The 22,371-nt window shown below is 45.1% G+C and overlaps 1 protein-coding gene and 1 pseudogene across 5 annotated transcripts in view; one reads left to right on the top strand and one right to left on the bottom strand.

The window, feature by feature from the left end:
• Positions 1–22,371, top strand: part of CHD8 (chromodomain helicase DNA binding protein 8) — a 371,271-nt gene that overhangs the window by 102,083 nt on the left and 246,817 nt on the right. The window lies entirely within an intron of this gene.
• Positions 988–1,108, bottom strand: LOC134942864 (5S ribosomal RNA; annotated as a pseudogene).

Raw genomic sequence — 22,371 nt, 5'->3', positions numbered from 1 at the left:
CGGCAGTCGCCCACGTAAACAGACAGGGCGGCAAATGAAGCAGGAGGGAAATGGCAGAAACTGCAAGGATTCTTCGCTGGGCGAAAAATCATGTGATAACACTCTCAGCAGTGTTAATTCCGGGAGTGGAAAACTGGGAAGCAGACTTCCTCAGCAGGCATAACCTCCACCCGGGAGAGTGGGGACTTCAGCGGGAAGTCTTCCACATGATTGTAAACCGTTGGGAAAAACCAAAGGTGGACATGATGGCGTCCCGCCTGAACAAAAAACTAGACAGATATTGCGCCAGGTCAAGGGACCCTCAGGCAATAGCGGTGGACGCTCTGGTAACACTGTGGGTGTATTGAGAAACAGAAAAATTGGAAACCGCACTGGTATAATTGATGTATATGTATAATGATGGTTATCTGTATAAACTGATAAATAAATTTAAGGTTCAAATCCTTACTTTAGGGAGCAGATACTTAAGGTAACACATTCCTTATTTTTATGTATCAAAAAAGCTACCCATCAGTGGTGCTCCCCCGAGTCAGTTATTCATAGTGAGAACATGAAAAAAAGAAGAAAGAAGACTCTTGTTGGGAAGCACTCAAAATGCAGATAACGTAGTACGACTAAATGTCACAAAAACTAACTAAAATGCAATATTTTATTAATTCTCTTTAAAATTAATTATTGAGGAGTTCAATGGGTGCCGATGTTTATTAAATGGTGACATTGCGAAAATATAAAAAGAAATATATAAATTGTAAGGTACAAATACCTAATTCAGGCCGAAGTGGGTATGTCTATAATGTTGTTAATAATCACACTCCAACTGTAGGACAACCTGTGATAATAAATTGCTCACTTATTGAAAATATGACCATCATTTATAAGCTGCTATGTATCCCAAAATGGGAATTTTAATCCTAGCAGATAGTTGAATCATAGGTCATAACCGAGGTGTAATACAATGCTCTGTATTGGTGACAGATGGGTGACAAATATTTGCAGTACCAGGGTGTTCCTTGGTAGTCTCCTATCCAAGTACTTAACCCGGCCCTCCACTGCTTGGCTTCCAAGATCAGATGAGATTGGGCATCTCCAGCGGGGTATGACCGCAGACCTTATGCTCACCCTTGTCACACTGTGTCCACAAATGGGCACAGACAGGAGCCAATTTACGTTGTTATATGAGCCACAGGTATCGATACAGCTGAAAAGAAATCAAAATTTTTTTTTTTATCATAAATGATAAAGTATAACAAAAGATTAAGTACCCATCTGGATTTTCACGGCTTAGTTAGTCGCAGTATCAGTAGGAATAAAACCTCTCAAATGCACAGTTTATCATATACATGAAAATAAAACATTAGATCAAAATGATGGTATTTTTAACTGTGCAGGAAAGGGAAACCTCCAAATTTGGTCTCCAGAACAGTAATGAAAGTATATTACACTTTGAATTTATCAAAGAAGCAGGGAAACACAAACAATGAAATCTTCAGCTCTCAGAAATTATTCTCAAGTAATAGAAAAATAATGAAAAAATGACACAGAGTGTTTTCTATATGATATGTGTCTTCAGGTAACTACTGAGATAATTATGGTTTTCTGCAGTGTAAAAGAGAGAGAGAGAAGGCGTTTATGTGCTAAATAAGGTCAAAAAAATGGCAGACGTATCCACATCCGCTTTTTTTATATATAAATATAGACCTCAAAAGGGTTGCATTGATTCCCTTGCTGGCAATAGCTGACTGTCAATAGTATAGTCTATGCACCATGTGGGTAGGGTATTTGTAAATACTGGTCCGTGCAATGAAAATGCACTGGTGCACAGAGACACATGTATTGAAAATGCACTGGTGCACAGAGACGCATGTATAAACCAAACCTGGTGTATGTTCGTAAAATTATAGTCCTACTTGTATAATGGGGGAGATCCTGGTATGAGGAAGGTGCCGGCCGCGTCTGCCCGCGTCCTGTCTGCTGCCGAGCTCCGGCCGCACTGTACTTCCTGTTTGGCTGGTTCCCTTGGCGACGGACTTTGCCGAGAACGGCTCGTTGCGGTCACGTGTGCGCACCACGTGACCGTGAGGATACTGTCTCCTTCCTGACGTACGTTTCGCAATTTGCTTGGTCACAGGGCGTCAGTGGGTTCAACCCTTGTTTGTTCTTATATTGATAGTACTGTTAGCTGATTGGTTCTTAGTAAGTGATTGATAGGTATACGATCCTGTCATATTCGAGATCAGACCTGCTGATTCCCATAGGATAATACGTCATGATTGACAGTTGAAAGTACCATTCAGCATTTCATAGTGGAAAGTCATATAGTTAAAAAAGAGCTGGTTAGATTAATTCAAGGAATTATTCACAAAAATTGTATATTTACAAAAAATAGGGATATAAAGATGGTATAAATTATGAAGACACTTAAAATAGAATGTAAATATCTTGATCTATATACATATGGGTATAAGAATATTATGGAAAGAAAGAAGAGGTATAATATAATATAGTAAAATATTGCAATAAAATTTGTAGATTATTATATATATAAATAAATAAGTCTATGTGTGACACTTAGTGTGCCTATACTTAAAAAAGGGGGGAAATATATGCATTGTTAAGAGAAAATAATATTAAATTAGGATATTGCTGGAAAAGTTATTAGTGAGAATTATTAAAAATGATTAATTGGTGATTACGTGACAGTGACTAATAAAGGTAAAAAGGAGAATAAAGGTGAAACTAGAAATATTAATAAAAGTGAATATATAGGATATAAAAGGTGAATAAATAAAATGAGAAATATATAGGATTTGAGGGTCTATATACTGGTATATGGGTTATAGCAATTATTTGGAATGTGATATTATTGTGCAGAAATCGTTATGAGGGCAATGTGATGGAAAATGTAGTTTTATGCTGCAAAAGGTGTATATATGCACTTACATTTGATAAATATATGTATATATATATACATGCATACATAAGGGATTGTGAAGGGGTTAGTTATAAGCCCATAGTGCTAAAATATATATATATACGTTTTTTAAAACGTTAAGTGTAATAGAATAAAAGTGACAATGAAATATATAGAATAATAAAAATATAATTAAAAAATATAATTAAAAATATATAATATAGAAATTTTTTTTTTTTTTTTATTGATAATGTATTATTAAATAGATAGGCCAGTATAAAATGTTTAATTAGTGGCGGTGTTATATAATAAATTAAATTTATGAGATAATAAGGATTATTATCTTATTGAAATATTCTATAGTGTCATAAGAGTATTTATTATTGGTGCTGGTATTGTATCGGAAGTTAATTCTTAGGGAATATCATATTTACTGGTTATTATCGATATTGTACAATACAATTAGAAATTTTTTGTTGTTAAGTAGTAAATGAAAAATAAAGAATGAAAAATAAAATAGAAAATGAAAACATGATTAGGATTAGGGGGAGGGGGCAAAAAAAAATTCATTGAGGACAGTAGAATTACTGTTTTAATTCAGGAAAACTCCATAGTTTATATTTTCATTCATCCCAGAGGGGTGGATAGTGCCCAATTTGAAAATCCACTCACATTCTTTCTTCAATAGGATATCTGTCAAACTACCACCACGTATTCCGAGTTTGATTTTTTCAAGTCCGAAGACCCTCAGATCCTCCCATCTATTGTCATGGTGTTGGTAGAAATGGCGTGCTACCGTAGTGAGTGGTTTCATCTTTCTTTTATCAGATGTGGCATTACGTATGGTCCCAATGTGTTCTAGAACACGTTGTTTTAGTGGGCGAGTGGTAATACCCACATATTTCTTGTCACAGCTACATTTGATGCAGTAGATGACCCCTTCAGTCAGACAATTCATATAATCATTGATCTTGAATTCTGTCCCGTATTTATCTTTTACTTCCTTCACTGTTTCAATGTGTCTACAAGCTTTACATTTCCCACAGGGATATGTTCCTGTTGTAATAGTTTTCTTTGTGGGTATTCTTTGGAAATGACTTTGTACCAGTTGGTCTTTTAAATTTCTGGACCTCCGCCAACTCATAGAGACACGTGGACCAAGTTTTTCTGATAAGTCTGAGTCAGCATGTAATACATGCCAGTGTTTTTGTATGGCTTCACTTATCTCCCTCCATTCGTGGCAATAGTTGCCCACAAATCTAATAATATTTGTGTTTTGTGCTTTCTCTTTTTTCTTGAAGATAATGTCATCCCTGGGGACAATTAGTGCACTTCGTGAGGCTTTTTTTATTGAGGTATTACTGTATCCTCTTTCACGTAGTCGTTGGGCCAGTTCTGTGCTCTGTTTTTTGAAATTGTGATCATCTGAGCAATTCCTGCGAAGACGGAGGAATTCCCCTTTTGGTATATTTTCTATGGTGGGATGAAAATGTGAACTTGTCTGATGTAGTAGGGTATTAGTCGCAGTAGTTTTTCGGTACAGATTTGTGGCGATCATTCCCTCTGAATCCTTGTATATCATTAGATCCAAGAATGGTAACTCCGTCTGGCTGATGTTATGAGTTAGACGAAGATTAAGGTTGTTGTCATTAAGATGCTCTATGAACTGATGTAATAGTTGTAGGTCACCTTCCCATATCATGAAGATATCGTCTATATATCTTGTCCACATGATGATGTTAGATGTAAAATCATCATTGGTATCTTTGAAGACGAATTCTCTCTCCCACCATCCTAAAAAAATGTTCGCATAAGTAGGTGCACAGGCCGCCCCCATAGCAGTACCTCGCGTTTGGAGGTAAAATCTGTCATTGAATACGAAGAAATTGTAATGCAATACAAAGTGCAGCAATTTGATCAAGAAAGTATGAAATTCCTCCCAGCCTTCGTCATGTAGAAAATATTCAACTGCTGTTATACCTTCTGTGTGGCCAATCGAGGTATATAGTGCTTCTACGTCCAATGATACTAGGTATTGGTTGTCCTCCAATTTTACGTCATGAAGTTTCCTTAGCATGTCTGCTGTGTCTTGTATATATGAAGGAAGACCCAGTACAAGATGTCTAAGGTGTAGGTCCAAGAAAATACTCGCCTTCTCAGTTAATCCACCTATGCCTGATACTATTGGTCTCCCAGGTGGGTTTAGAATATTTTTGTGCACTTTTGGCAACATGTAGTATGTAGGGATTTTCGGATTCTGAGTTTGTAGGTATTCATATTCTTGTCTCGTAATTGACCCTTGTTCTCGAGCCTGAGTAATAATCTTAGAATAAACCAACATATAGTTACCCAGGGGGTTCAAAAGTATCCTTTTATAACAGTCGGTAGATTCCAATTGTCGTAGTGCTTCTTTGATATAGTCGGTTTTAGGCCAAATCACAATGTTGCCTCCCTTGTCCGAGGGCTTTATTATGACATCCTGCCATGTTTGTATCTCCCTCATGGCCTTTCTTTCTTGATATGTCATGTTTGAGTGACGGAGATTTTTCTTGTTGGTATGAATTAGATCAAATTCTTTTGCAACTAGTTTCTGGAATACCTGAACTTCTGGACATATTTGTTCAGGTGGAAAATATGTAGACTTCTTCTTGATAGCAGGCCTGATAGGAGGTCTGTGGTCCATACGGTTTGACACGTATTGGTCTTGTTCTAATTCATATAGTGCAGCCAGTGCTTCTTCCTCCATTGCTTGTAGGTCTGAGGTTGTAGATTCCTCTATTTCAGGGGTTTCTCCCCTTGTGATAATGGGAGATATTTTATCACTATAGAGTTTTGTCAATATTAATTTCCTTCCAAATAGTTTCAAGTCCTTTTCCCATCTAAACCTCTCAAAATGCCCTGTAGGGGAGAATGTCAGGCCTTTACTCAATATAGATTTCTGTGCATCTGTGAGTATGTGTTCAGAAAGATTAATGATTTTGAGTTTATTATCCTGTTGTTCATTTTCAACCTTCGTTAGTAAACTGGTAGTTGTCATCTCCTTCGTGTGTTTCGGGTCAGCGGGGGTGAGAAATCCCATTGCTGTTGACCTCTTCTTCCTCTTCCGCCCCCTCCTCGTCTTCCTCCTCTTTGTCTTCCTCGTGCCCTCCCTGTCCGGGGGTTCCCTAAAAAAGAAGAAGAAGAAGAGGCAGAGGGGGATGGATCGTATTGGCTGTTGCTTGCTTGTCCTCTGGAATCCAAATGTTTGTCGGGTATGTAATCAGTATCTTCTGTTCCAGACGCTTCTGCCTCTGAGGATGAGTAATCACCTGTATGTTGAGTTGTATTTCTTTTCCAGGTGGGCCTTTGCCATTTAAAGACTTTTCCTGAAGCAAAATCCTTTTTATCCCTGACGTATTTGGTTCGTTTACGATCGATGATAGATTGTTCATATGCCTGTAATTCTTGTTTATTGTGTTCAAAGCACTTCTGAAAATGTAAATCCTTTTCCCAAGTTTCTAATTTTTTACCTAGGTCTTCCAGTTCACGCTCGCATTCTTCCAGTATCAGGTTGTTGTGTTTAGTTAAAATGTTCATAAGATCACTTGAACATTTGAGGAGAGTATTTTCCCATTCCTTCTTTAAATTCTCGCTCGCTAAATCGAATGCCGGGAAAATTCTTGGACGGAGGCCTCTAGGTGATATTTTGTTTTTAATGTAGTTTTCCAAAGTTGTAAGGTCCCAGGTGGTCCTAATTTGTTTTCGTAACAGCACATTTAGTTTGTGAAAGTCAGATTCCCAACTGATATGGGGTTCATTATCTGTAATTTCACTTGGAAAAATATCATCTAAATTATCCTTGTTTTTGCGTCTTGAACTCAGCTCTTGTTTAAGATTAAAACTCATATTTCATGAGAGAACTCCGAAAAAAGAAAATAGGGAACAGAGATTTTCCTGAAGAAGGAATGTCCGTTGCCTTTATATCACCGTGCAGGTATTTCCGAGAAGACTGGAGACCAGTCACAAATACAGTGGATTGAGAAACAGAAAAATTGGAAACCGCACTGGTATAATTGATGTATATGTATAATGATGGTTATCTGTATAAACTGATAAATAAATTTAAGGTTCAAATCCTTACTTTAGGGAGCAGATACTTAAGGTAACACATTCCTTATTTTTATGTATCAAAAAAGCTACCCATCAGTGGTGCTCCCCCGAGTCAGTTATTCATAGTGAGAACATGAAAAAAAGAAGAAAGAAGACTCTTGTTGGGAAGCACTCAAAATGCAGATAACGTAGTACGACTAAATGTCACAAAAACTAACTAAAATGCAATATTTTATTAATTCTCTTTAAAATTAATTATTGAGGAGTTCAATGGGTGCCGATGTTTATTAAATGGTGACATTGCGAAAATATAAAAAGAAATATATAAATTGTAAGGTACAAATACCTAATTCAGGCCGAAGTGGGTATGTCTATAATGTTGTTAATAATCACACTCCAACTGTAGGACAACCTGTGATAATAAATTGCTCACTTATTGAAAATATGACCATCATTTACCCGGGAGAGTGGGGACTTCAGCGGGAAGTCTTCCACATGATTGTAAACCGTTGGGAAAAACCAAAGGTGGACATGATGGCGTCCCGCCTGAACAAAAAACTAGACAGATATTGCGCCAGGTCAAGGGACCCTCAGGCAATAGCGGTGGACGCTCTGGTAACACTGTGGGTGTACCAGTCAGGGTATGTGTTCCCTCCTATGCATCTCATACCAAAAGTACTGAGAATCATAAGAAGATGAGTAAGAACGATACTCGTGGTTCCGGATGGGTCAAGAAGGACTTGGTACCCGGAACTTCAAGAGATGCTCGCGGAAGAACCGTGGCCTCTACCTTTAAGAGAGGACCTGCTCCAGCAGGGGCCTTGTCTGTTCCAAGACTTACCGCGGCTGCGTTTGACGGCATGGCAGTTGAACGCCGGATCCTGAAAGGGCATTCCAGATGAAGTCATCCCTACCCTGGTCGAAGCCAGGAAGGATGTAACCGCAAAACATTTTCACCGCATTTGGCGAAAATATGTTGCGTGGTGTGAGGCCAAGAAGGTCCCTACAGAGGAATTCCAACTGGGTCGTTTCCTACATTTCCTGAAAACAGGACTGTCTATGGGCCTAAAATTAGGGTCCATTAAGGTTCAAATTTCGACCCTGTCGAATTTCTTCCAGAAAGAACTGGCTTCAGTGCCTGAAGTTCAGACGTTTGTAAAAGGGGTACTGCATATACAGCCTCCTTTTGTGCCCCCAGTGGCACCTTGGGATCTCAATGTTGTTTTGAGTTTCCTAAAGTCACATTAGTTTGATCCACTCACCACTGTGGAATTAAAATATTTCACATGGAAGGTGAAGATTCTATTAGCCCTGGCTTCAGCCAGGCGTGTGTCAGAATGGGCGGCTTTATCATATAAAAGCCCTTACTTAATTTTTCATTCTGACAGGGCAGAATTGAGGACTCGTCCTCCATTTCTCCTTAAGGTGTTTTCTGTTTTTCACATGAACCAACCTATTGTGGTACCTGCGGCTACTAGGGACTTGGAGGACTCCAAGTTACTTGACGTTGTCAGGGCCCTGAAAATATATGTTTCCAGGACGACTGGAGTCAGAAAATCTGACTCGCTGTTTAGCCTGTATGCACCCAACAAGATGGGTGTTCCTGCTTCTAAGCAGACGATTGCTCGCTGGATTTGTAGTACAATTCAGCTTGCACATTCTGTGGCAGGCTTGCCACAGCCAAAATCAGTAAAAGCCCATTCCACAAGGAAGTGGGCTCATCTTGGGCGGCTGCCCGAGGGGTCTCGGCTTTACAACTTTGCCGAGCTGCTACTTGGTCAGGGACACACCCTGACTGAGGAGGACCTGGAGTTCTCTCATTCGGTGCTGCAGAGTCATCCGCACTCTCCCGCCCGTTTGGGAGCTTTGGTATAATCCCCATGGTCCTGACGGAGTCCCCAGCATCCACTTAGGACGTTAGAGAAAATAAGAATTTACTTACCGATAATTCTATTTCTCGTAGTCCGTAGTGGATGCTGGGCGCCCATCCCAAGTGCGGATTGTCTGCAATACTTGTACATAGTTATTGTTACAAAAATCGGGTTATTCTTGTTGTGAGCCATCTTTTCAGAGGCTCCTTCGTTGTTATCATACTGTTAACTGGGTTCAGATCACAGGTTGTACGGTGTGATTGGTGTGGCTGGTATGAGTCTTACCCGGGATTCAATATCCTTCCTTATTATGCACGCTCGTCCGGGCACAGTATCCTAACTGAGGCTTGGAGGAGGGTCATAGGGGGAGGAGCCAGTGCACACCACCTGATCCTAAAGCTTTTATTATTGTGCCCTGTCTCCTGCGGAGCCGCTAAACCCCATGGTACTGGGAGTCGTGGCCACGGCGGTGAGGGAGTAAGCAGCGGATCCCGGGAGCTCCCCGATTTTATATCTCCTGCACCCATCCTGTGTCCCTCCGGAGCGTCTACCCCCCGGTGCTGGTCCCCCCTCACCTCCGAGCAGCGGCGGGCACCTTTGTCCGGGGTCTCTGGGTGCTGTCTGTCCGCGGCGGACGACTTCCGGCTTTGAGGCCTGTGACTCCTCCGGACCCCCCGGCCTCGAGTTTGGCGCTCCCAGCCGCGCGGCTCCAGGACCCTCTTGACGGACGGACGAACGGGCGGGCGGCGCTGGCTGACGCTGGGCACACTGCAGGGGACACTGAAAGCCCTCCTGCCCTCCTGTACCTGGCTGATGAGGACCTGAGACTCCTGGCTGCACAATAAGGCACAGGTACTCCAGTGAAGGGGTGAAGAGATTAAAAGCCCGGTGGCCATTTTGGGTGCAGTACAATAGACAGTCTTAATACACAGACATCCCTGCCTACCCTGCAAGGACTGCATGCACACTGCAACTCAATGCACTCTTATGTTACACTAATAATCCAGAGTGTGACACACACCAATACTCTGCTTCTACCTGGAATTTGCTGCAGGACATTCTCCCCTCAATAACATCAATATCATATACTATTTTTTATTTTTACACAAAGCCTGTGCTCTTATCCATTGATATTTGGAACCAAAGATCCTTCCCGGCTTCAAAAGCATACAGCCTGCTGTCTTCTAACTATACTTTATACTACAACTCTGCTCGGAGGAGTGGGTGACCGACATCTGTCAATATGGTTGGGGGAGGCCGGAGTGCGGCCGCTGCCAAACTAGAAAGATTTACTAGGCAACCCAACCCCAGGGGGTCATCGGCTCCACCTCAGGGTGCCTCTCCAATACACTCAAGCTCCCCTCCAGCGTCTATCACCAACTCCCCAATTACAGCGGAGGCGCCGTCTATCCAGCAGGTGTTGGAAGCTATAGCAGGCAGTGAGCAGCGTCTCTCCGATAAGATGGAAAAGGTGCAGTGCGACCTCTCCTTACTACGACAAGATGTTCAACGTATACGTGAGAGAGTGGGTGAGGCGGAGACGCGTGTTTCCAACTTGGAGGATGTGTGTGGCCCCCTTAAGCAATCCGTGTCCGCAGTGACCCAGCAGGTCTCATCTCTCCAAACCAAGCTCCTAGACATGGAGGGTCGACTGCGCAGAAACAATGTCCGATTTGTAGGTCTGCCTGAGAGAGAGGAGGGCTCGCAGCCGGAGGACTTCCTCGAATCCTGGCTCAAAGAGATATATGGGACGGAGTCCTTTACGGCACAATTCACGGTGGAGCGAGCGCACAGGATACCATCTCGGCCACTACCTCCTGGTGCCCCTCCTCGCACCTTCATCGCCAAATTCCTGCACTATAAGGATCGTGACTCGGTCCTCCGCCTTGGCCGTACAAAGGGCCCATTGGTCCGCAACGGAGTCAGAGTGTCGGCCTTCCCGGACTTTGCCGCGGACGTTCAAAAGGACAGGGCCCAGTTTATGCCTATCAAGCGACGCCTGCGGGACCTCAACCTCTCATATTCCATGCTGTTTCCCTCTCGGCTCCGAGTGGTGGCGGATGGGGAGTCCAAGTTTTTAATTCTCCTAGAGAGGCGGCCCAGTGGCTGGACGGATATGCGCCGGGTGCTCGTCAGCTAGCTCCGGACTGATTCCCTGCGCTGAAGATGCCGGGATCTTGACCACCGGAGGAGACGACCACAATTCGGGGAGCCCCCCACCTTTTGCATTGGTGGCTCAAGACTTTTCCAAGTTCAGGTGCTACTGGTTTAGAGGGTTTAGGTTAAGTTGAGAATCTGGGCCTTCTTAGCATTTGGTAGTTGGATTTGGCGTTTTGGGATATAAGTATGCCGGAGTTCGGGGTGGTGTACGGGGAGGGGAGGGATGGTTGGGAAGCTGCTAGTTGCGGCTCTTCTTATTGTTTTTGGTTTCTTTTCTTTAGTTTATTATTTTTCATATCTATGTTTTTTCTGAAACTGGGATGTTTGATATACCAGATATTGTGGCTTATAACGCAGAGCTCCTATGAGATATATGTCGCTATGGCTAATGGTGCTGATATTTGGATATATATTGTGCGATGTCTATCCGTGTGGTACATAGTGTATACCTGGGGTCATGAGTAACTTGAGATTCCTGGCATGGAATGTCCGGGGACTAAATAACAAAATCAAACGTTCTTTGGTTCTAAATATGATTAAGAAATATGACCCGGACATTGCATGCCTTAGCGAGACCCACTTGCAGGGAAATAGGTTGTTATCTCTAAGACGGGCCTGGGTGGGATGGGCTTACCATGCCTCTCATTCCTCCTTCTCCAGGGGTGTGTCTGTTCTGATTAAAAAAACGGTGCAATTTGAGTTAATATCGGTCAAAACTGACACGTATGGCAGATTTGTGTTTCTGGAATGCAAACTAAGTTCCCAGCCATATTACATTTTAGCAGTGTATGTCCCCCCTCCTTTTTCATACGCTGTACTGCAGCAAGCTGCATCTTTTATAGCTTCCTCCCCTACCACTCCGGTGATATGTTTGGGCGACTTTAATAATATATTAGATGTCTCTGTGGACCGATGGCGGTCTCCGAATGATGTGATGGTGGGTAGTGGTTATACCAAATTTGCTGATTTTTTTGAATAATCTACAATGGGTTGATGTGTGGAGGCTTCGCCACCCTGCAGTCCGTCAGTTCTCCTGTTTCTCCGGCACACATGGCTCCTTTTCTAGAATAGACCTGGTACTGGTGTCCCCCGCCCTTATCCCTGCGATCACTGACGTCCGTTATGAGGCCCGAGGGATCTCTGACCATTCCCCCTTGTTGATGACTCTAGCTGTGAAGGGTCAGAGGGGACACTCTTATTGGAAGCTGCACCCATCTTGGCTGACTCAGCTGGGTGACTGTGGTGACCTGGAGACTCAGTGGGAGGGTTACTTTAGTGACAACACAGGATCTGCCCCGGGGACTATGGTATGGGATTCATTCAAGGCTTTTCTGAGGGGCTCTTATATAGGACGCATAGCAGCTCACAAAGTGTCCTCTAGAGAAAGGGAGAAGGCCCTGGAGAGTGACGCCAGAGATTTAGAGTCTCAATATTTGCTAGATGGTACCCCCACGACGAAAACACGTTGGCTGGTGGCCCAGTCGGCGTGGCTTGCCCACCTGTCCGATAAAAACTCACGGTCCCTCCTCTTTAGGGCCACTAATATTTATATGCAGGCTGATAGGACGGGTGGCCTCCTGGCCCGGCTGATACATCAGGATCGCCCTGGGACTGTAATTACACAAATGTCCGATGGGGATGGGTCCTTTGTTGACACCACACCGGACATTGCGCAGCTATTCCGATCCTACTACACCAAAGTTTACAGTTCACAATTGACGTTCTCCACTATGGATCTCTCCTACTATTTGGCGGGTATCTCGCTACCCGTGCTCCCCCCCCCCCCCGAGGCCCGTGAGGCACTGGAAGCACCCTTGACGCTCGCGGAGGTGACTGCGGCTATTGGTATGTCTCCCAGTGGCAAGGCCCCGGGGTGTGACGGAATTCCCTCAGAAGTATACAAAACTCACGTTGATTTTTTCGGGCCCAGGCTCCATGCCTTATTCCTAGATATATTTACCAATAACGAACTTCCCCCCTCTATGTCAGAGGCAATTATAATAGTGATCCCAAAGCCCGGTAAAGACCCTAGGTCTCCGGATTCCTATAGACCGATATCCCTAATCCCCACCGACGCCAAGATCCTGGCAAAGATATTGGCAGTACGACTTAATACAGTGATCACCTCCCTCGTTCATCCAGATCAGACTGGCTTCATGCCTGGGAAGTCCACATCTATCAACCTACGTAGACTGTATACCATTTTACAACTCCCACGTGACTTCCCTTCTGACTCGGCTGTGGTCTCGCTGGACGCGGCCAAGGCCTTTGACAGTATTGAATGGGCTTATTTATGGGAGGTGATGTCTTGTATGGGCTTTGGGCCCAACTATATCAGATGGACTAAATTACTGTACCAGCATCCGAGTGCCAGGATCTTGGTGAATGGTTATGTATCCCCCTCCTTTCAATTGTCCCGGGGTACCAGACAGGGCTGTCCCCTATCCCCCGCACTGTTTGCCTTGGCCATCGAGCCCTTGGCCTGTTTGATACGATCACACCCAGATATTGTGGGAATTTGCACGGGCTCACGTGAGGATAGGATAGCACTTTATGCCGACGACATGTTATTATTTTTGCAAGACTACGCCAGGTCAATGCCCGTTCTGCTGCGTGTGATTGAGGACTTTGGTGCTCACTCGGGTCTTTTGATCAACTGGTCTAAATCATATATTATGCCAGTCATAGGCCCCCCTCCTACTGTTCCAAAAATTTCCCTACCATTATGTTGGACAACACAATTTAAATACCTTGGAATCCAAATAACTAATGACCCTTCTAATTTCATCCCTCTGAATCTGGGCCCGACCATGCAGCAGATCGTGTGCAAATCCAAAACCTGGTGTAGGCTTCCATTGACGGTGTCTGGCAGGGTTAATCTCACTAAAATGATCATACTGCCCAAACTCCTATACATTATACTTCAATCCCCCGTATATATCTATCCAACATTCTTTAGGAAACTAAATAGTGTTCTATCCTCACTTGTTTGGGCTAACAAACGACCTAGGATACAATTAAATACTCTCACTAGGCTGCGCTCTGATGGCGGCCTAGCCTTGCCTAATTTCCAGATGTATTACTACGCTGCTCAGATGACTCATATTAGTGTATGGGTGCGGGATTCTGGCGATGATACCTTGCAGTGTGAGTTTATCCGCTGCTATTTTCCTCACCTCTCTCCTATACAGCTGCTGCTGAGTGGGAGCGGGGCCCGGTTTCTTCCCCCTATTATTTTTCAGGCCTTAAAAATATGGCGGGCCCTGAGAGACCTCTTAGGGTACGTCGACCTGGACCCAGACACCCCCCTTTGGTACTCTGACTGGCTTCCTGAGTTGCATGCGCTTGAGGGACGGGAGGTGTGGGCCCCTAGATCGGTGGTCTCTATTTCCCAACTCTACCTAAATGACTCACTCAAATCCTTTCAGCAACTGAAAGATGAGTTTGGCTTACCTAACTCATATTTTTTCAGATACCTTCAACTTCGACATGCCCTCCAGTCCCAGTTTGCGGATTCCCCCCCGCGAATCCTCCCATTTCCCATCAAGACCTTTGTAACTACATTGGGTCGAACTAAGATGGTTTCCCTTGCGTATGGATATCTTCTCACCAAAATCCATGCGGACCCTCTGACACGTCTCCGTGGAAAATGGGAGGAGGATGTAGGTCTCATGGGTGAGGAGGACTGGGCTCTTGCTCTGGAATACCCCGCTACAGTCACCAAGTCCCTCAGATACCAACAAATCCAATTCTTCATTCTACATAGAACATATATGACTCCAGCTAGACTGGCCTCTTTTGGGACTGGCAGATCTGGTCTCTGCCCTAAGTGCGAGGCGGATATGGGAACATTTTGGCATATGGTATGGGATTGCCCAAGACTACGGGTGTTCTGGTCGGGGGTTAGATCGGTGCTGGAGAGTACGGGAGTGACTGGCGGACTGCTTACCCCACAATTCTGTATTTTGGGGATAGGAGGCTCTACTTCTGAGACTGGCCCGGTCGATCTATATGCTCGCAATGTATGTGCCTTGGCTAAGGTTTGCATTGCGAGACTCTGGATGGCCCCTAGCGGCCCTTTAATCTCTGCGCTCAAGACCTTGGTTAACGACACAATACTCAAGGAAAGATATATTTATATGAAACAGAACGCATCGGCCAAGTTTGAAAGAATTTGGTCTCGTTGGCTGGAGTCTCCCCATTCCCACCTGGTCCCTCAATCATAGTGGATACTGAAGAGCTATTGTGCCAATGATCTAATTTATAATGATGTATGTTTAGAAGGCTGACAGCTCAGCTCTGCGGGCCTACCTTAATACATATGCGACTGATAAGGTCCTAGTTCAGATGACTACTTCTTACTATGTTCTTCCTATGTTTCTTATTTATTTCTTTTTATTTTCTTTTTATGTACCCTTTTGTGGGTTAGTTTAAGGGTAAAAAATTAAAAAACGGACATGTAGATTTATATACTGACTGCAGATGTTGCAGGCTCAGACGGGCTGACAAAATCTATGTAAACGAAGATGTGATTAATGTGATGATGTGAAATGCCGTTGATATGCAATGTCTGTAACTCAATCTACATATTATTGAATAAAAATTACTTTATTAAAAAAAAAAAAAAAAACCCATGGTCCTGACGGAGTCCCCAGCATCCACTACGGACTACGAGAAATAGAATTATCGGTAAGTAAATTCTTATTTTTAATTACCTACCGGTAAATCCTTTTCTCGTAGTCCGTAGAGGATGCTGGGCGTCCGCCCAGCGCTTCTTTATCCTGCAGTGGTTGTTTGATTCAGTACTGCCTGGTTCCTAGGTAAGTTCTGCGTTCTTTACTGTTTCAGTACTGTTTCAGTTGTTGCAGAGTTTTCGGGCATGTTGGCTGGATTTGCCTTGTTGTGTTTGAGCTGGTGTGAATCTCGCCAATATCTGTGTATTTCCTTCTCTCTAAGTATGTTGTCTCCTCGGGCACAGTTTCTAGACTTAGTCTGGTAGGAGGGGCATAGAGGGAGGAGCCAGCCCACACTGTTAAACTCTTAAAGTGCCAATGGCTCCTGGTGGACCTGTCTATACCCCATGGTACTAATATGGACCCCAGCATCCTCTACGGACTACGAGAAAAGGATTTACCGGTAGGTAATTCAAATCCTATTTCTCTGACGTCCTAAGTGGATGCTGGGGACTCCGTCAGGACCATGGGGAATAGCGGCTCCGCAGGAGACAGGGCACAAAACTAAAGCTTTAGGATCAGGTGGTGTGTACTGGCTCCTCCCCCTATGACCCTCCTCCAAGCCTCAGTTAGGTTTTTGTGCCCGTCCGAGCAGGGTGCAATCTAGGTGGCTCTCTTAAGGAGCTGCTTAGAAAAAGTTTTAGGTTTTTTATTTTCAGTGAGTCCTGCTGGCAACAGGCTCACTGCATCGAGGGACTTAGGGGAGAGAAGTTCAACTCACCTGCGTGCAGGATGGATTGGCTTCTTAGGCTACTGGACACCATTAGCTCCAGAGGGAGTCGGAACACAGGTCTCGCCCTGGGGTTCGTCCCGGAGCCGCGCCGCCGACCCCCCTTGCAGATGCTGAAGATTGAAGGTCCAGAAACCGGCGGCAGAAGGCTTTTCAGTCTTCATGAAGGTAGCGCACAGCACTGCAGCTGTGCGCCATTGTTGTCACACACTTCACACCAACGGTCACGGAGGGTGCAGGGCGCTGCTGGGGGCGCCCTGGGCAGCAATGTATAATACCTTTTATGGCTAAAAAATACATCACATATAGCCCTTGAGGCTATATGGATGTATTTAACCCCTGCCAGATATTACAAACTCCGGGAGAAAAGCCCGCCGGAATAGGGGGCGGGGCTTATTCTCCTCAGCACACAGCGCCATTTTCCTGCTCAGCTCCGCTGTGAGGAAGGCTCCCAGGACTCTCCCCTGCACTGCACTACAGAAACAGGGTAAAACAGAGAGGGGGGGCACTTTTTTTGGCGATATTTTATATATTTAAGCTGCTATAAGGATACAACACTTATATAAGGTTGTTCCCATATATATTATAGCGCTTGGGTGTGTGCTGGCAAACTCTCCCTCTGTCTCCCCAAAGGGCTAGTGGGGTCCTGTCTTCGATAAGAGCATTCCCTGTGTGTCTGCTGTGTGTCGGTACGTGTGTGTCGACATGTATGAGGACGATGTTGGTGTGGAGGCAGAGCAATTGCCGGTAATGGTGATGTCACCCCCCAGGGAGTCGACACCGGAATGGATGGCTTTGTTTATGGAATTACGTGATAATGTCAGCACATTACAAAAATCAGTTGACGACATGAGACGGCCGGAAAACCAGTTGGTACCTGCCCAGGCGTCTCAGACACCGTCAGGGGCTGTAAAACGCCCTTTACCTCAGTCGGTCGACACAGACCCAGACACGGACACTGAATCTAGTGTCGACGGTGAAGAAACAAACGTATTTTCAAGTAGAGCCACACGTTATATGATCACGGCAATGAAGGAGGCTTTGCATATCTCTGATACTGCAAGTACCACAAAAAGGGGTATTATGTGGGGGGTGAAAAAACTACCTGTAGTTTTTCCTGAATCAGAGGAATTGAATGTTGTATGTGATGAAGCGTGGGTTAACCCAGATAGAAAAGTGCTAATTTCAAAAAAGTTATTGGCATTATACCCTTTCCCGCCAGAGGTTAGGGCGCGCTGGGAAACACCCCCTAGGGTGGATAAGGCGCTCACACGCTTATCAAAACAAGTGGCGTTACCGTCTCCTGATACGGCCGCCCTCAAGGATCCAGCTGATAGGAGGCTGGAAACTACCCTAAAAAGTATATACACACATACTGGTGTTATACTGCGACCAGCCATCGCCTCAGCCTGGATGTGCAGTGCTGGGGTGGTCTGGTCGGATTCCCTGACTGAAAATATTGATACCCTGGATAGGGACAGTATTTTATTGACTATAGAGCAATTAAAGGATGCTTTTCTTTATATGCGAGATGCTCAGAGGGATATTTGCACTCTGGCATCGAGAGTAAGTGCGATGTCCATATCTGCCAGAAGAAGTTTATGGACGCGACAGTGGTCAGGTGATGCGGATTCCAAACGACATATGGAAGTATTGCCGTATAAAGGGGAGGAATTATTTGGCGTAGGTCTATCGGATCTGGTGGCCACGGCAACTGCCGGAAAATCCACCTTTTTACCTCAGACCCCCTCCCAACAGAAAAAGACACCGTCTTTTCAGCCGCAGTCCTTTCGGTCCTATAAGAACAAGCGGGCAAAAGGACAGTCATATCTGCCCCAGGGCAGAGGAAGGGGTAAGAGAGGGCAGCAAGCAGCCCCTGCCCAGGAACAGAAGCCCTCCCAGGGTTCTGCAAAGCCCTCAGCATGACGCTGGGGCTGTACAAGCGGACTCGGGAGCGGTGGGGGGTCGACTCAGGAATTTCAGCGCACAGTGGGCTTGCTCACAGGTGGACCCTTGGATCCTGCAGGTAGTATCTCAGGGTTACAGGTTGGAATTCGAGAAGTCTTCCCCTCGCCGGTTCCAAAAGTCTGCTTTGCCAACGTCTCCCTCAGACAGGGCGACGGTATTGGAAGCCATTCACAAGCTGTTTTCTCAGCAGGTGATAGTCAAGGTACCCCTCCTACAACAGGGAAAAGGGTATTACTCCACGCTATTTGTGGTACCGAAGCCGGACGGCTCGGTAAGACCTATTCTAAATCTGAAATCTTTGAACCTGTACATACAGAAATTCAAGTTCAAGATGGAGTCACTCAGAGCAGTGATAGCGAATCTGGAAGAAGGGGACTTTATGGTGTCCCTGGACATAAAGGATGCTTACCTGCATGTCCCAATTTGCCCTTCACATCAAGGGTACCTCAGGTTCGTGGTGCAAAACTGTCGTCATCAGTTTCAGACGCTGCCGTTTGGATTGTCCACGGCACCTCGGGTCTTTACCAAGGTAATGGCCGAAATGATGATTCTTCTTCGAAGAAGAGGCGTATTAATTATCCCTTACTTGGACGATCTCCTGATAAGGGCAAGGTCCAGAGAACAGCTGGAGGACGCAGTAGCACTAGCCCAACTAGTGCTGCAACAACACGGGTGGAATCTGAATTTTCCAAAATCTCAGTTGACACCGACAACACGTCTGCTGTTCCTGGGAATGATTCTGGACACGGTTCAGAAAAAGGTGTTTCTTCCGGAGGAGAAAGCCAAGGAGTTATCCAAACTTGTCAGGAACCTCCTAAAACCAGGAAAAGTGTCTGTGCATCAATGCACAAGAGTCCTGGGAAAGATGGTGGCTTCTTACGAAGCGATTCCATTCGGCAGATTCCACGCACGAACTTTTCAGTGGGATCTGTTGGACAAATGGTCCGGATCGCATCTGCAGATGCACCAGAGGATAACCTTATCACCACGGGCAAGGGTGTCTCTTCTGTGGTGGTTACAGAGTGCTCATCTGTTAGAGGGCCGCAGATTCGGCATACAGGACTGGGTCCTGGTGACCACGGATGCCAGTCTGAGAGGCTGGGGAGCGGTCACACAGGGAAGAAACTTCCAGGGAGTATGGTCAAGCCTGGAGATGTCTTTTCACATAAATATACTGGAGCTAAGAGCGATTTACAATGCTCTAAGTCTGGCAAAACCCCTGCTTCAGGGTCAGCCGGTGTTGATCCAGTCGGACAACATCACGGCAGTCGCCCACGTAAACAGACAGGGCGGCACAAGAAGCAGGACAGCAATGGCAGAAGCTGCAAGGATTCTTCGCTGGGCGGAAGATCATGTGATAGCACTGTCAGCAGTGTTCATTCCGGGAGTGGACAACTGGGAAGCAGACTTCCTCAGCAGACACGATCTACACCCGGGAGAGTGGGGACTTCATCCAGAAGTCTTCCACATGATTGTGAACCGTTGGGGAAAACCAAAGGTGGATATGATGGCGTCCCGCCTCAACAAAAAACTGGACAGGTATTGCGCCAGGTCAAGAGACCCTCAGGCAATAGCTGTGGACGCTCTGGTAACACCGTGGGTGTTCCAGTCAGTGTATGTGTTTCCTCCTCTGCCTCTCATACCAAAAGTACTGAGAATTATACGGCAAAGGGGAGTAAGAACGATACTCGTGGCTCCGGATTGGCCAAGAAGAACTTGGTACCCGGAACTTCAAGAGATGCTCACGGAGGATCCGTGGCCTCTACCTCTAAGACGGGACCTGCTTCAGCAGGGACCGTGTCTATTCCAAGACTTACCGCGGCTGCGTTTGACGGCATGGCGGTTGAACGCCGAATTCTAAGGGAAAAAGGCATTCCGGAAGAGGTCATTCCTACACTGGTAAAAGCCAGGAAGGAGGTGACTGCACAACATTATCACCGCATTTGGAGAAAATATGTTGCGTGGTGTGAGGCCAGGAAGGCCCCCACGGAGGAATTTCAACTGGGTCGATTCCTGCATTTCTTGCAAACAGGATTGTCTATGGGCCTCAAATTGGGGTCCATTAAGGTTCAAATTTCGGCCCTGTCGATTTTCTTCCAGAAAGAATTGGCTTCAGTTCCTGAAGTCCAGACTTTTGTAAAAGGAGTACTACATATACAGCCCCCGGTTGTGCCTCCAGTGGCACCGTGGGATCTTAATGTAGTTTTGGATTTTCTCAAATCCCATTGGTTTGAGCCACTCAAATCGGTGGAGTTGAAATATCTTGCATGGAAAGTAACCATGCTACTGGCCCTGGCTTCAGCCAGGAGAGTATCAGAATTAGCGGCTTTATCATATAAGAGCCCATGTCTGATTTTCCATTCGGACAGGGCAGAACTGCGGACGCGTCCTCATTTTCTGCCTAAGGTGGTGTCAGCGTTTCACCTGAACCAGCCTATTGGGGTGCCTGCGGCTACTAACGATTTGGAGGATTCCACGTTGTTGGACGTGGTCCGGGCATTGAAAATATATATTTCAAGAACGGCTGGAGTCAGAAAGTCTGACTCGCTGTTTATATTGTATGCACCCAACAAGCTGGGTGCTCCTGCTTCTAAGCAGACGATTGCTCGTTGGATTTGTAGCACAATTCAACTTGCACATTCTGTGGCAGGCTTGCCACAACCTAAATCTGTCAAGGCCCATTCCACAAGGAAAGTGGGCCCATCCTGGGCGGCTGCCCGGGGGGTCTCGGCATTACAACTCTGCCGAGCTGCTACGTGGTCGGGGGAGAACACGTTTGTAAAATTCTACAAATTTGATATCCTGGCTAAAGAGGACCTGGAGTTCTCTCATTCGGTGCTGCAGAGTCATCCGCACTCTCCCGCCCGTTTGGGAGCTTTGGTATAATCCCCATGGTCCTGACGAAGTCCCCAGCATCCACTTAGGACGTCAGAGAAAATAAGATTTTACTTACCGATAAATCTATTTCTCGTAGTCCGTAGTGGATGCTGGGCGCCCATCCCAAGTGCGGATTGTCTGCAATACTTGTACATAGTTATTGTTACAAAAAAAATCGGGTTGTTATTGTTGTGAGCCGTCTGTTCAGAGGCTCCTACGTTTGTCATACTGTTAACTGGGTTTAGATCACAAGTTATACGGTGTGATTGGTGTGGCTGGTATGAGTCTTACCCTGGATTCAATATCCTTCCTTATTGTGTACGCTCGTCCGGGCACAGTATCCTAACTGAGGCTTGGAGGAGGGTCATAGGGGGAGGAGCCAGTACACACCACCTGATCCTAAAGCTTTAGTTTTGTGCCCTGTCTCCTGCGGAGCCGCTACTCCCCATGGTCCTGACGGAGTCCCCAGCATCCACTACGGACTACGAGAAATAGATTTATCGGTAAGTAAAATCTTATTTTTCAAATCAGATTCTTGTTACAGTAGTGTAACTTTGCATTTTCATTTTTTTGACATCTCTAAAGGTGCCCATACACCTAAAGATTTATCTTCCAATCTGGCTGGTTGGAACGAAAATCTGGTAATGGATGGGAGCAAATGACCGTTGACCATTTGAAATGGTCAACTGTCATTTACTCCCATCCGTTACCAGATTTACATTCCAACCAGCCAAATTGGAAGAAAAATCTTTAGGTGTATGGGCACCTTAAGATATTTCAATATTGGCATTTTATAATGTTATGAAGCCAGTTTGCTTATTGTCTTTAGGGTAATTTTCTACCTTATCTTCATGCTTTATATTGCACATGGCTAACAATATTTTCAGTCACCTAAACTTGGTTATTCAGTTGAGGTTACAAAATCAAATGATAAAGAAAAACTAGCTCTAGTAAAGCTTCTAAAATGGACAAGTGGGGGTGCCCATAGCAAACAATCCGATTCCATATATCATTTTCTAGAATGCAGTAGAG

This window comes from Pseudophryne corroboree, chromosome 1 (assembly GCF_028390025.1).
Source record: "Pseudophryne corroboree isolate aPseCor3 chromosome 1, aPseCor3.hap2, whole genome shotgun sequence".
Classification (NCBI taxonomy): Eukaryota; Metazoa; Chordata; class Amphibia; order Anura; family Myobatrachidae; genus Pseudophryne; species Pseudophryne corroboree.
Note: the sequence above shows the minus strand (reverse complement) of the source record. Positions and strands in the feature narration are given on the sequence as shown.